The sequence below is a fragment of the Perca fluviatilis genome, chromosome 8 (assembly GCF_010015445.1).
Source record: "Perca fluviatilis chromosome 8, GENO_Pfluv_1.0, whole genome shotgun sequence".
Classification (NCBI taxonomy): Eukaryota; Metazoa; Chordata; class Actinopteri; order Perciformes; family Percidae; genus Perca; species Perca fluviatilis.
The window spans coordinates 14856250-14869252 of record NC_053119.1 but is presented as its reverse complement, the minus strand read 5'-3'; the positions used below and the strand labels follow the sequence as shown (position 1 = coordinate 14869252).

The 13003-nt window shown below is 38.6% G+C and overlaps 1 protein-coding gene across 11 annotated transcripts in view; it reads right to left on the bottom strand.

Moving 5' to 3' along the window:
* The window catches only part of grm3 (glutamate receptor, metabotropic 3), a 42502-nt gene extending 29810 nt beyond the window's left edge, over positions 1-12692 (bottom strand). For 2 of the 11 annotated variants that reach the window (XM_039809375.1, XM_039809374.1), the window contains exons 1-3: positions 12522-12692; positions 7219-7287; positions 1339-1389 (exon numbers count right to left, since the gene is read on the bottom strand). The gene's annotated coding sequence lies outside the window, so the exon portion shown is untranslated. Of the gene's footprint in view, positions 1-1338; positions 1390-4078; positions 4097-7218; positions 7288-10785; positions 10797-12521 lie in introns of those variants that run through there. The other 9 variants (XM_039809378.1, XM_039809379.1, XM_039809377.1 and 6 more) reach the window with 5 other exon arrangements.
* Between the last annotated feature and the right edge of the window lie 311 nt (positions 12693-13003).

Here is a 13003-nt window from a genome sequence, read left to right as displayed (position 1 = left end):
ACAGGATAGACTATACTGCAGGCATTTTAAGGATCATAGTATTTTTGCATTCTTGAGCCCCTTTATTAGAAAGCAAGTATACTGTCTGTTTTATGAAAGCAGCTTACATCAGATTCATGAATGCATTTATTTTGCCACTGGTTACAGATAATGTTTATTGAGTGAACGTATGTTTTTTGTATTGTCAGGAAATATTGTTGTCTGGAAATTCAGTCTTCAAGGGACAGTTTACACCAAAATCAAAACTACATATTTTTCCTATTGACCCAGTTTTTCAATATAATCCACAGACCTGGTTGTAGGCAGTTTCATGTAGGAACTATTTTCTTTCTAACGGACTATACTTACCAACCGCATCACAAAAAAAAGCAAAAAGAAAGGTGCACGATACAGCTCAGCCGAGGAGGATGGCATTAATGTTTACATCTAGCGCTGTCACAAGTATGAGCTTCTTGTCCATGAGCATGCTTCCTTCTATGCGGTGATACGGTTGGCGAGTTTGGTCGAAAGAAATTAGTTCCTACATGAAGCTACTCACCAGGTCCGTGGATTATCTTGAGAAACTGGGTCAAGGTTTCTGGAAAGGGACATTGCTGTTGAGTTTTTCAAGCCGAGTGCCATCTAGTTCCATTATATTGGAGAGAAGACAGACCTCTCTACTGCCGATACTGTATATCCAACACTAGGCACCACACCCCACAACAATCTAGATTGATAAATAGCACTACAGGTAAGAGGGAAAAATACTTATTTTTGATTTTGGGTTGAAGAGGTGAAGGTTTGGCTTAAAACAGCATCCCATTCACAAGCTGTACATTCTAGAAATTAAACCCAGAAGACATACATGAGACAACCATGGACACTGTAAAATGATAATGTGAAATTGGAAAAGCTCTTGCATTTAAATGTTTTTGTTTGCGGCCAACACTCAAACCTCAAATATCAGAGCTTCCTACCTTGAAGACAACTGGAGAATGTTACACCATAGTGGTGAACAGCTCGTTATTTGTACTACCCGGTATGGTCAACTTATATCACGATACTGTATGTCCCGCCCTGCTGCAGTGTGGCCAATGTATAGACGGCTTTAATTACCTTTGGCCGGGCTAGCTGTTTCCACTTGTTTCCCGTCTTTATGCTAAGCTAAGCTAACCAGCTGCTGGCGGTAGCCTTACATTAAATGCACAGATATGATAGTGGCATTGATCTTTTCTAACTCTAGGCATGAAAGCAAATAAGCATATTTCCCCAAAAGCTATTCCTTCCCAGTAAATGTAGTAATGAAGAACCTATTTACATGCATATGTACATTCTTCATATACACATTAAATGTCTTACCTGAATAAAGGATAAGAGCAAATGGCAGCATGGCAACATCACCACAGACACCTATTACAGAGAGATGGGGGACACACATGAGGTGAGTAAACAGCCAGAAAACAACCTGACTGTCAACGAAAGAGGACGAGATAGAATCAGATAAAGTAGGAGGCTGACTACTGACCCTTCTCCCTGGGAGCTATGATGCAGAGTAACATCTGACAGACAACCCCATTTCACCTCTGACCTTGTTCAAATCTAAAGTCAGTGAGTAGGTTGCATATGCACTGTTTCATCCCCTTTCCTCCATGGCATCACCCCTGCATCCTTTCCTCCTCTCTTCCTCTCCCACCCTCTTCTTGCTGGTTCTCCACTCCACTCTCTCCATTTATTTCCACCTCCCCTACACCCTCCCCAGCCCTCGCTCTCCCTCTAACAGGCAGGGCTGCTGTGGATGACACGTATCCAGCTGAGAGCAGTCATGCAGGGTCGATGGACCGCAGTACTCTGAGAGGAGAGATAGCCCCACAACCCAACCCTCCGTGTGTGTTTTCTGTTTTCTTTCCTTCTTTCCTCCTCTGTGCGGGTGTGTGTGTGTTCATGTGTGTGTGTGCTTGTTTATCTGCACCTAACAGAACCTACAGCTACGCCAATGGCGTGAATCTCACAGTATGTTAAGACACTTTATGTGCATGTGTGTGAGTTTTTTCTTTCATTTGTTTTTGTTAATTTTTGAGAAAGAGAGGTGGGGGGTGGGGTATCAGAAGCTTTGTTATTGCAGAACAACAGACCCCTTATTAGACCAGCACACTATCAGAGGTTTATCAGTTCATTCTTCCAATTACTTTGTCTTTCACTCTCTTTCCATCTCTTTCTCTTCCTTTCTCTATATCTCCCTCTCTAATACCAAATAAGTACAGTGCAACTCTTAAGTGCTGAGGGAATGTGAATTGAAGGCACATGAATTGTGGGAGAAAGCATGTGTAGTCCTTCTACTTATTTTATTTTGACCCTCACATAACAATTACTTGCGTGTGTGTAGGCATGGTGTCCCAGTCTTCTGACAGTCTAACGGGTGCAATGGGCTGTGACCATTAATTATTTACGAAATGCATTTTAGGCAGGAAAGACTGATGATCCATAAATAGGACAGAATATTATCACAAAACACAACAGCCAAACATCCAGCGACACATGATGCACATCCCTCAATCCTTTTAAAGCACACCAATCCACATGGTATACAAAAAAAAAACAGGTTCTGCCCATTTAGTGAAAACAGACTTAAGAAAATTGGAATAAAATATATGTGTGTAGTTTGACAATGGCTAACTCGGGATAAACCGCCTTTATTGCCAATTACCAATCAAAATCAATGATCATATTGATGTTCTCTTCCCACGGTCAGATAGCAACCAACCTTTCCTGAATTGATTTTGCAGTCCATTTCGTGACCTGCATTAGGTTCAAAGGGTAAATGCCGTATCATGTTAGAAACATAGAAATTGATTTCCTGGACCTTACAGACAGTTGAAATTGAAAAGATTTAACCGCACAACCATTGATCTTTGCTTTACAAAAGAACTGCAGCTCCAGGTTTTGTAGCATGCAATCCACATGCTGTAATAGATAAAGAAGTACATTTACGATGAAAATTGGATTAACCCATACAAGAAGTAGTGTGCTTCAGGGGCACACAGACTAACTGTGCTCTTATGTGTAGTGAGTACTCCAAAGGGATTCTCCACTAAAAGAGCTTTTAACCTTTGAGCACCACACAAAGTCTGCAGTGGGAGTGCTCCGCATTGTGGACTTCTTTTACACACAGTGAGACCTCCAAAAATGGTTTTGGAACATCAGAACTATTAATTAACTGCTGTAATTAACAGAGAATTTATCAATTCTTCTGATTCAATTTTGTTTTCATTATTCATTTAAGTTTATATCAAGCAAACAACTGCTGGTCTCTGTTTTTATCATTTTAAATTGAACATGTATGGATTTTGGACTGTTGGTTGCACAAAACAAGCAATTTGAAAACTGGGATTTTTTTAAATGTTTTTTTTCTGTCATTTTATAAACCAACATTTTAAAATAATTTAGATATCAAGATACAGTATTATACTGTAAAAAAATAATTATTATATGCAGCCCTACATCTATCTGTTGTGGCTTTACCATTGAGTTTCAGTCAGTTGTCTTCATTGTCTCAATAGTGTGTTTTCCCTGAGTTTTGGTGGTCCACAGCTCATCCGACATGGCCTGATTAAAAATGGGTGCTCAGCCTAAAAACAGACCAGGATGGAAAATGTGTGCAAGCATTCATCAGATCCGCATTCCATCACTGTAGAGCGCAGTGGGCCTATCAGAAGGAGAATTACCTCTCTGTGGATGACATCTATCAACTTAACTGTCATGTAATGACCCTGGGAGTCATCATGGAGCATCACTCAACCTCTTCATGTCACAGGTGCTGCTGCATCCTACTTAATTCATGTTCACACCCCACCAGTCTGTCGTCACTGCGGTCGATGCATTAGATGTACAGAGAATTACAATGGACAGGTTAAGAATAATAGAGAGTATTGACCACAGTATATCTCAGACACTTCGAAAAATAAATATAATTGGTTTGGACAGAGACACAAGACTCTTAAGTGAAAATAATGATGGTTGATTCAAGTTAGGTGGTGATGTGTAAAAACCAATTACTGCAGTCATTCCTCACTAATGATCAGAATGTAAGTGATGTACTAACTTTTTGATTTGCTCTTCCACATTAGTGATGATTTGTTCTCATCATAATTGGGAGACTTGTTCCCACTGCAGATCAACCTATTGTAGTATAACACGGACCCTAGTATTTCATCTGTCAAAGAGACAAAACAGTGTTATTTGGAATAGGAAATACATACTTGTTAAGTTTGCAAAATGTTTATGACTCAAGGCAGTATGTTAAAAAAGAAAACAGCTAATTTTTTGAACATCGTATCAAAGTTGTCATTCATTTTCTACTGACTTGTGTAAGTGTACCTCAAAAACAAAATGAATCATGAATCATTAGTTTGTAGTGAAGAGCTTTATGCAATGTATATAGTTCAATGTCTCTGTTGTTCAAAGTTGGAGCACAAACATCTGTGGGCTCCTTCTTTTTGTGTATATATAGATAAATGTCTGTCAGTGCTAAATTATGAAACCTAACAGAACTTATGTTTAACAAACTTCTTTAGTTTCATTCCTTTGTTTATGCTTTGCAGAAACCTAAACTTGTGGGAAATTAGCAACAGTATTTCATATTATATTAATGCTTGTAGTGTGTGTGCATTTACCGTAAATTGATAATTTGGTAATGACTTATCATTTTTTGTCATGCTAAATCCCAAGATCTAAATGTAAGAGATAATAAAATATATAATAAAAAGTCCACACTAGAAATAAAAATATTTTGAAGAATGCTGTATACACTGTAGTATACACTATATTCTTATTGATTATTTCACTGTGACATTCACAGCTGACATGTAATTTCCAGGTGTGTGGCAAATGCCCACACAGCAGTGAGCAAGGAAAAGCTGTGTGGTCGGATTGAGAGGGTCGAACAGCGCGTTAGGAGTGAATAGTTACTATACCTGATGCAATAGGGGAGAACGATTGACAAGGTTATTGTGCCTGTAATGTAATCATAACCTGAAGGAGAGGTTATTCAAATTGCTGGAAGACACTGTGTGACCGAAAGCTCTGCATTGCCAGATTACTTGGGAAATTCATGGGAACTGAATCTTTTTTTTTTCTTTTAAATATCTTTTTTGTTTATGTGTAACACATGTTTTACTTTTTTTCTTTTTTTGATTAAGGCCATATGTGGTATGCAGCAATTATGTTTTTCTTTTGAATGTGAACCGGAAGGCTTTATTTGTATTGGATATTAATGTGGTTTCATGTGATCCCTTGAGTGGTGGGCCATTTCCATAGATCACACAAAAATAAACAATTTCATTCATTAACTCGTGCAACAGTTATTTAGTATAAGTCACAATAGATAAAATAATTTAACATGTGACATGCTGACCTAAGGATGTATAAATCCACAATATTGATATGTGCATTATTTACTTTTTTAGTGATGTGCCTTGGGCCTGAAGCAATGGATCAAAAATATACCAATGGGAGCTGTTACTGAACACCCTAACCCTTCATTTGTTTGGTGTAATATTACACATACACTCACATAAGTAAAAAGCTTCATCAACACCACCACCACCACCAAATAAGATATCACTGGCACTCACATGCGTATAGATTGTATTGTTGTTGTTTTTTTGTTCAGATGGCTCATCCCAAACATTAACCCAATTTTGCATCTTCACCTGGATTATATCATGCCGAGCTGACAAAATTTAGAATAATTAGATATCTCAACTGTTGCACTGAGTCAGTTAAAACAGCAGTCATCAAATATATAGAATGGCACACTATAATTTTAACAGAAATGTTTTCTGAAGTGTTGCTCCTGAGTGACCTGCACTTATGAATGGCGCTTTGCATAGTAGCCACTGCATGGCCACCTTTAACTATCTCACGCACACACACACACACACACACACACACACACACACACACACACACACACACACACACACACACACACACACACACACACACACACACACACACACACACACACACACACACGCACTGCTTCCCTCCTCAACCTCATCATTTATTAAAGAGTCTGATCTCTCTCTGAGACACACCATCACAGCTGTACATCCCACTGCCCTTTCACTGCCTCATCCCCTGAGTGTATGTATAAGAGAGAGAGAGAGAGAGAGAGAGAGGAGAGAGAGAGAGAGAGAGAGAGAGAGAGTGAGTGTAAATGTCTGTGCAAGTAGGGAAGGGTGGATGTCAGTGAACAGAGTGCGGTGCTAAGGCTGTGTGTGTGTGTGTGTGTGTGTGTGTGTGTGTATATGTGTGTGGCTCAGTGTGTGTTGTGACTGTTGTTGCTGATGAGAGGTGAGCTGTGGGAAGCAGCAGTGATTTCCAGATTCTTCGCTGTTTCCTCACCAGAGCATAACAGTGTAACAAATAAGTGGAGCGGAGAAACTGTAGTAAAAAAAAAACTTCAGGAAGCCTTCAGGAACAGAACAAAGGACCTAGTTAATTTATGGTATTCATTTGATTCTTATAGTGAATCTTAATCTGAAACATTAGTTATATTTCAGAATTGTGATTACTGTAACAAAAACATTTTCTTAACACTTGCAGCAGCATCATGGCTTGATCAGTGTATCTGCACATGCTGCCATGGTTATCATGGAGATCTTTTGCATGATAGCTACATGCCACATCAGGCCACATATACAAATAAAATTAACGTATAGGTTTTGCCGGCAATTTCAACTGTATGTAACAATATCAATAGTTCATATTATATAATATGGCCTTAGCAAAAAATACTTAACCCAAAACTATTTTGCAGAAATACTTGCAGAATAATGTTACTTTAGGTCATATTTCAATCCTGTTCTGTCTGAACTTTCTTGAACTTTTTTTCAACTTACACACAAATATGTCACAGTAGCAACAAGAACAACATGTTTTCTGTCTCAACTCTTCTTTTCCCCGTCTTTCTTCAATCCCTCAAAAGCAGCAAGCAACTTAGGTCACTGTTACAAAACAATACCTCCCTTTATGTAATTTTTCAGTTACTGTCTTACATCCCATTAAGTATGTCCGGGAAACATTTCAATAGAATTTTACAGAGATGCTAATTTGTGGAAAAAATGCACAAAAAAAACTATGCTGTAAGACCTGTGTGAAATATTCTATGTCATGGTGGCAAGTGAGCCCTTCAATCTTGTTGGTGAGTGGACCAGACATTGATTTTGAGTTACCTACCTGTTTATTTAGTGTATTAGACTCCTCTTGGCTCTACAGAGACTAAATCCCATGTTTCTGTCCCCTGGTCTTCAGCGTTGATAAACACATGAAACCAGAAAAAAGAAAGAATAAAGTGAAAGAGGACAATTCATCATTCATTTTTATTTTTTAGTATGACTATTTTAAGCATTGTGTTTAATGTGATGTTAATTTCATTTAGGATTTGTATTTAATGCAAACAGCTAAAAAAGATTCTGCGCAAAGATTGGTGATATTTGAACTCAACTGCCACACAAATACAACAACAATAGTGTTTTGTGGCTTGTGCACACCTTTCTGTTTGTTTTCCATTTACACAGCCAGGGCTGCGTATTATAACAGATTTTTTTTCAGCCCACACAGAAAATAGAGAGCTAGGTGACCGTGAGGAGATATTCACTGAATTTGAAAAAAAAAGTGTCAGTTATGTTACTTTTTTCCAGTTCAGCACCATGGACAGCAACATTAAGAAGCTATTGTATGCTGTTCTCGGAAACACACCTGTAGAGCTTAAAAGGTTTTCATACAAACACTGATAAATTGTTGATCATTAATGTGAAAAAAATGTTTCACTAAACATTTGTAAATATATGAAGTGTTCTTACCAAACATTTCCAATGCTGAACAGATTTTCAATATGGTAAGTTATACAAGTTATTCATGTATTACTGATTATCAATTAATCATGAACTCATTGTTTACTAAGGGCTTATGACTATTCATATATTCATGAGCATATTTAGACATATTTTGTATACCATATTCAAAATGACAGATTAAAGCCGCTATGTATAGAATTGAAAGATTTCTGACTTTGGTGCCCCTGGTGGCAGACAGCACTGCTCGGCACTACTGTGATGACTGGGCTGATGGCAAACACAGACTGCACCTGTTTTTGGGATTGTGTCTATAATCTACAAACTACATATTTTATAAACAAAAATTCATGTTGTTATATTATAATAATAAATAATTTGAAAGAGGCAGTTTCTCCATGTGGTGGCTTGAAGCTAAGTAGACTTTTCAATATTATCTCATAGTACTACATAATAACACTGAGTGGAATTAATATTGCAAAAGTATGTAAGTAAGTAAAAAAAAATAAAAAATAATACAATCAAACAAGAAACAATATTAACACACTCTTTAAACATACCTAAGCAGAGTTAAAATATCCTCAAAAACAGCAGGACTTATTGTACCAGTTATTTTACTTTTCAGGATTAAATATATTATATTATATTATATATTTAATATAATATATAATAAATTAGAATACAAAGTCAAGAGTCTGGGTCTGCCGAGGTTTTTTCCTAAAAGGGAGTTTTTCCTCGCCACTGTCGCAACAGCCACTGCTTATGCTTGCTCTTGAGGGAATTACTGGAATTGTTGGGGTTTTGGAATTTATAGTGATAGAGTGTATAGAGTGTGGTCTAGACCTACTCTATCTGTAAAGTGTCTCGAGATAACTCTGTTATGATTTGATACTATAAATAAAATTGAATTGAATTGAAAGTAGTACGCAAACTCAAGCACTTACGAGTTTACTCAAAAGTAGCATGCTTTCAGTAAGTATAGTGTTAATTAAAAGCACATAAGAAGTACCAAAAAAAGAAAATATACAGTGAAATGATAGCACACATTTCTAACAAACTTACAGCTATAGTGCGTAGTGTCTGTCTCCCCCATGAGGAATTCTAAGTAATGACAACAAAACTGTCTGCGCAGCCACATCATACAAGCCTTCCGTGATCACGCACAGCCCCCACCCCTCCTCCACGCAGTTTCTAGTAGCCAAGGAGGACACGGACGATAAAAAAAAACATGATGGACTCTTCAGAAGAAGTAATTATCTTCACTCGAGTTTCTGCGTGCAAAAGTTGCCAGACGACATAATCTTCTGAACATAGACATACTGAGAAATACAGAGAGAGTTGTGTGGAGCTGATAGTCTTGATTAGCTTTGTAGCAACTCATTTGGCAATGGCTTGAATGTAACGGATGTTTATTAATGTCAGAAAGTTACGCACTAAAGCTTTAAAATTTGTAAAAAACAAAAACAAAAAACAATTTTACCCACATGGGTGATTCTGCCATCAGTAGTAGAAGAAGACAGCTTTGGCATCAACTAGGATAAAAGTTGCTGTATGTCATTAAGTTGGTCCTTACAGATCTCGTTTGATCCATTACATTGTTTAATCCGGATGATACTTCAGTCCTTCATTGACCATGCACCCTTCTTGCCAGATCTTCTGTACAAGCGGTACAGTATGCTCTGAGATGTTTGGGTATAATATATGACCCAAAATTTCAGCCGATCCAGACCTCTATACTCTAGTCGTAACATATCCCAGATCAAGATGTGTGAACTAAAGCACTACCAGTAGCCACATCTGAGAAGTGCAAAAATGTTGTTGGGCTCTTCTCACACCACTGACTACAATTACTGTAATTACGCCACCCAATATTTATTTTGACATATCAACCTCCTTCCGTAAGCTTGAAAAGTAAAATGATTTGTCCTTCAGGCAGCATGGTGGCTGTGGTCAGCTGGAATTGGATGCTTAGAATGAATTCCAATAGTGACAAAATGTCCATAGAAAGCACTCTTGCAACAATGTTTTGCCGTCTATCCATATGCTCAGGACTTACTGTATTTTTCAGACGCTCATATTTTACTTTTCAGGCTTATAGGGGCAAAGTATTTGATACTCAAAGTGTTATGTTAATGTCTGTGTCCAAAGAGCTGCCTTGCACAGAAATGTGTGGCTTTTACATACTTTTTTTTTACGGCATTACCCCATAACTGATTGTATTTTTTCCTTCTTTAACTTTGACTCTATGCTCAGGATTTTAATTTGGGAAGTGGGCAGTCAATAAGACATCATTAAACTTAGCTTAATGTGTGACGTTGAAACAGGTAATCAGATTCTGTATTTATGAAACACATTACTAAACAGATAAAAATCAATCACAGGAAACTATCAGGAAAACCATCAACCCACGATTTTGTACAATCAGCACTGCTTATGCTTTTAAATTATATGTCACATCACGCGCTAACATTGACATGTAAGTCGTCTGCCAATTCACATATCCAATAAAACTAGAGGACATCGCTGTTGCAGGGGCTTCTTTTTCCTATCCACTGAGCTAGTACACTGCTAACGATGACGTTCTGTACTGCATGCAGTCCAGTGAGTGGTGCTGTGTGGAAGCTACAAGGCCACTTGTACAGACATACAGTACACACACAAACAAACACACACACACACACACACACACACACGCATGTACACGCAAAAAATATGCACTAACACATACACACAAAATTGCTGAAATTCAAGACCATCTATTCACTTTGTCCACTGACTCGCACATAGATGCACATTCTCCTAACACACATGCACACACAAACACATTTATAAAGAAGCATGTAAGCATGTCTTTAAGGTTTAACAAGGCCACCAAATGCACACCCACACTTGCGACCCCCTCCTACACCATGTTTGACCCTCCAATGCACACAAAGGCACAAAAACTCACCAATGTTCAAACTGTAAAAGTGGGAATAAACAAATGAATGAAATTACACGTAATTACGCAACAGGTGCACACACTTTGGCACAAACACATGAAATCTGCATATACACACAAACACATTGCAATGTATCAGTAAAGCAAAAAGTCAGGGGCAAACCAACATAATATACAAAAATTTCAAAATTCTAGAATATATTAAATATAAATGAGCTGACCCCACCCATAAATAAAAGAAAAAATCATCTAAATTCAGCAATCACTAAATGTTTTTATTATGTACTACCACACAACAAATGCATTATTATTATCATTATTTGTATATCTGCTATGGGACGAAGCCTCTAAGATAGCTGGCGGTACAGGCACTGCCCACCCCTCCTCTGAGTAAATGTTTGTTCTTTCACTCCTCTCTAATAGAGCATGCAAAGACTAAGAGTTATTTTAAAATCCTCTTATTATCCATTGTTGATATTACAATTACAATACAGTTATAGACATAATAAGTAATTACCACAGAAGGAAAGTGCACCATGATTTCATAAAATCTTTTGACATATAATTTTAGTAATAGATTTCAATCCAAACATTTCACTCTGATAAAACAGGAGCATGATGTTCTCTTTGTCGGCTGCATGCCATTTCAGAAAAGTTGTACCTTTTGATTGAGGAAAAGAGAATCAAGGTGCAAGCCAAGCCAGTTAATTACTGGCTGATCAGCACATCAATGAATATATTTCATCATGGGTGGTGTTTGGTAGGAAATATAGTGTCTGAACAACATCTGAAGTGTGTAGCCTATACAATTAATGCCAATGTGATCACCAAAGACAAATATACCATGGCACTAAAGCATAACTAAATGTTTGTTTATTTTTAGGACACGTAAGGTCATTCTTAGCTCTCTGTTGAGTGTTATGGAGACACCTGCTCTGCAGGAGTACAGCCCACAGGCCTTGATTTATTGCTGGTCTTTAGAATTCAAACGTTGTTATTTGCAGTTTGAATGTAAGCTAAAACCATTTTGGTGAGGTGAGAAGTTCTATTGCACCTTAAAGCTCGACTGTCGGTGAAAAATGAAATGAAACTGCTGGTGCGTCAATAGCAGCATTTGTCTAAAGTCTGTGTACATGTGATGTGAATATAGACATTTTGGTCCTTCTGCACCTTTAGTACAGGTCCACGCGCCTCTCCTCTGGCGGAAGGTGTGGAGTGGATGTTGAGAAGCAAAGTGAAAGTCGTTCCACTGACAAACAGTGACCACATACGTTTAACAGATCCACCTGTATGCCTGTTTCCAGAGACGCACTACCCGTCCATATTTCGCCAGAAAGCTTAAAGCCGCGGGACATGCCTTGTTGCGGTCTGCCTGAACCCAAATAACTTCTCCACGCAGCGTTAAATACGCAGCTGCAGATAGGCTACTCTTTGTTTCACCTTCTGTATCTTTATCATGCATCTGCTGCAGAGATTATAGCAGCTAAGGCTTTTTTTTCTTTGTCACACCCGTGATCTGTGCACCTGCTTAGAATAAATACATAGGAACCACATTTATGCAGTATAGCTGGGTGTTTAAATCCTGCGCAAAGTTCAAAGCAAATTGTTCCACACCGTAAGATTGGCTGACGCGCGCTCGAACGGTCCCGGACTGACAATTTTTCTCTGCACTCTGTCGCCTAATACGAAATCTAACACTGCAACACAGTTGCCTGCCAGAAAGGAATATGTTGTATTTGACCTACCTTGACGACTTAGATCCTTTAAAGGTTGCGCACAAATCTTCAGCCGCTGGAAGTTTGACTTAGTCTACTCCTGATCCCTCGGAGGAGTCGCACTGAGGGGGGAGGATGGACGCCACTGCTCTGCGCGCCAGCTCCGTGGATCTTTGTGTGTGTGTGTGTGTGTGTGTGTGTGTGTGTGTGTGTGTGTGTGTGTGTGTGTGTGTGTGTGTGAGAGAGAGAGTGTGAGCGCGCGTGCATGTGAGAGAGAGAGAGAGAGAGAGAGAGAGAGAGAAACAACAGACGTGGAGAGCTGTAGCCCCTTGCCAAAGGATGCTTCAGTCTCCTAGCAACAACAATCGATCTGGCAAGGAGACATTTTTATTGGATAAAAAGAAAACTTAGCCATTCACCCCCCTTAGCACATGGTTACCACTCAGAACAACAACTCCAGCTTCCCTGAGTGAAGGGAGAGAGAGGAGAGAGTGAGAAAAAAGAGGGAGAGG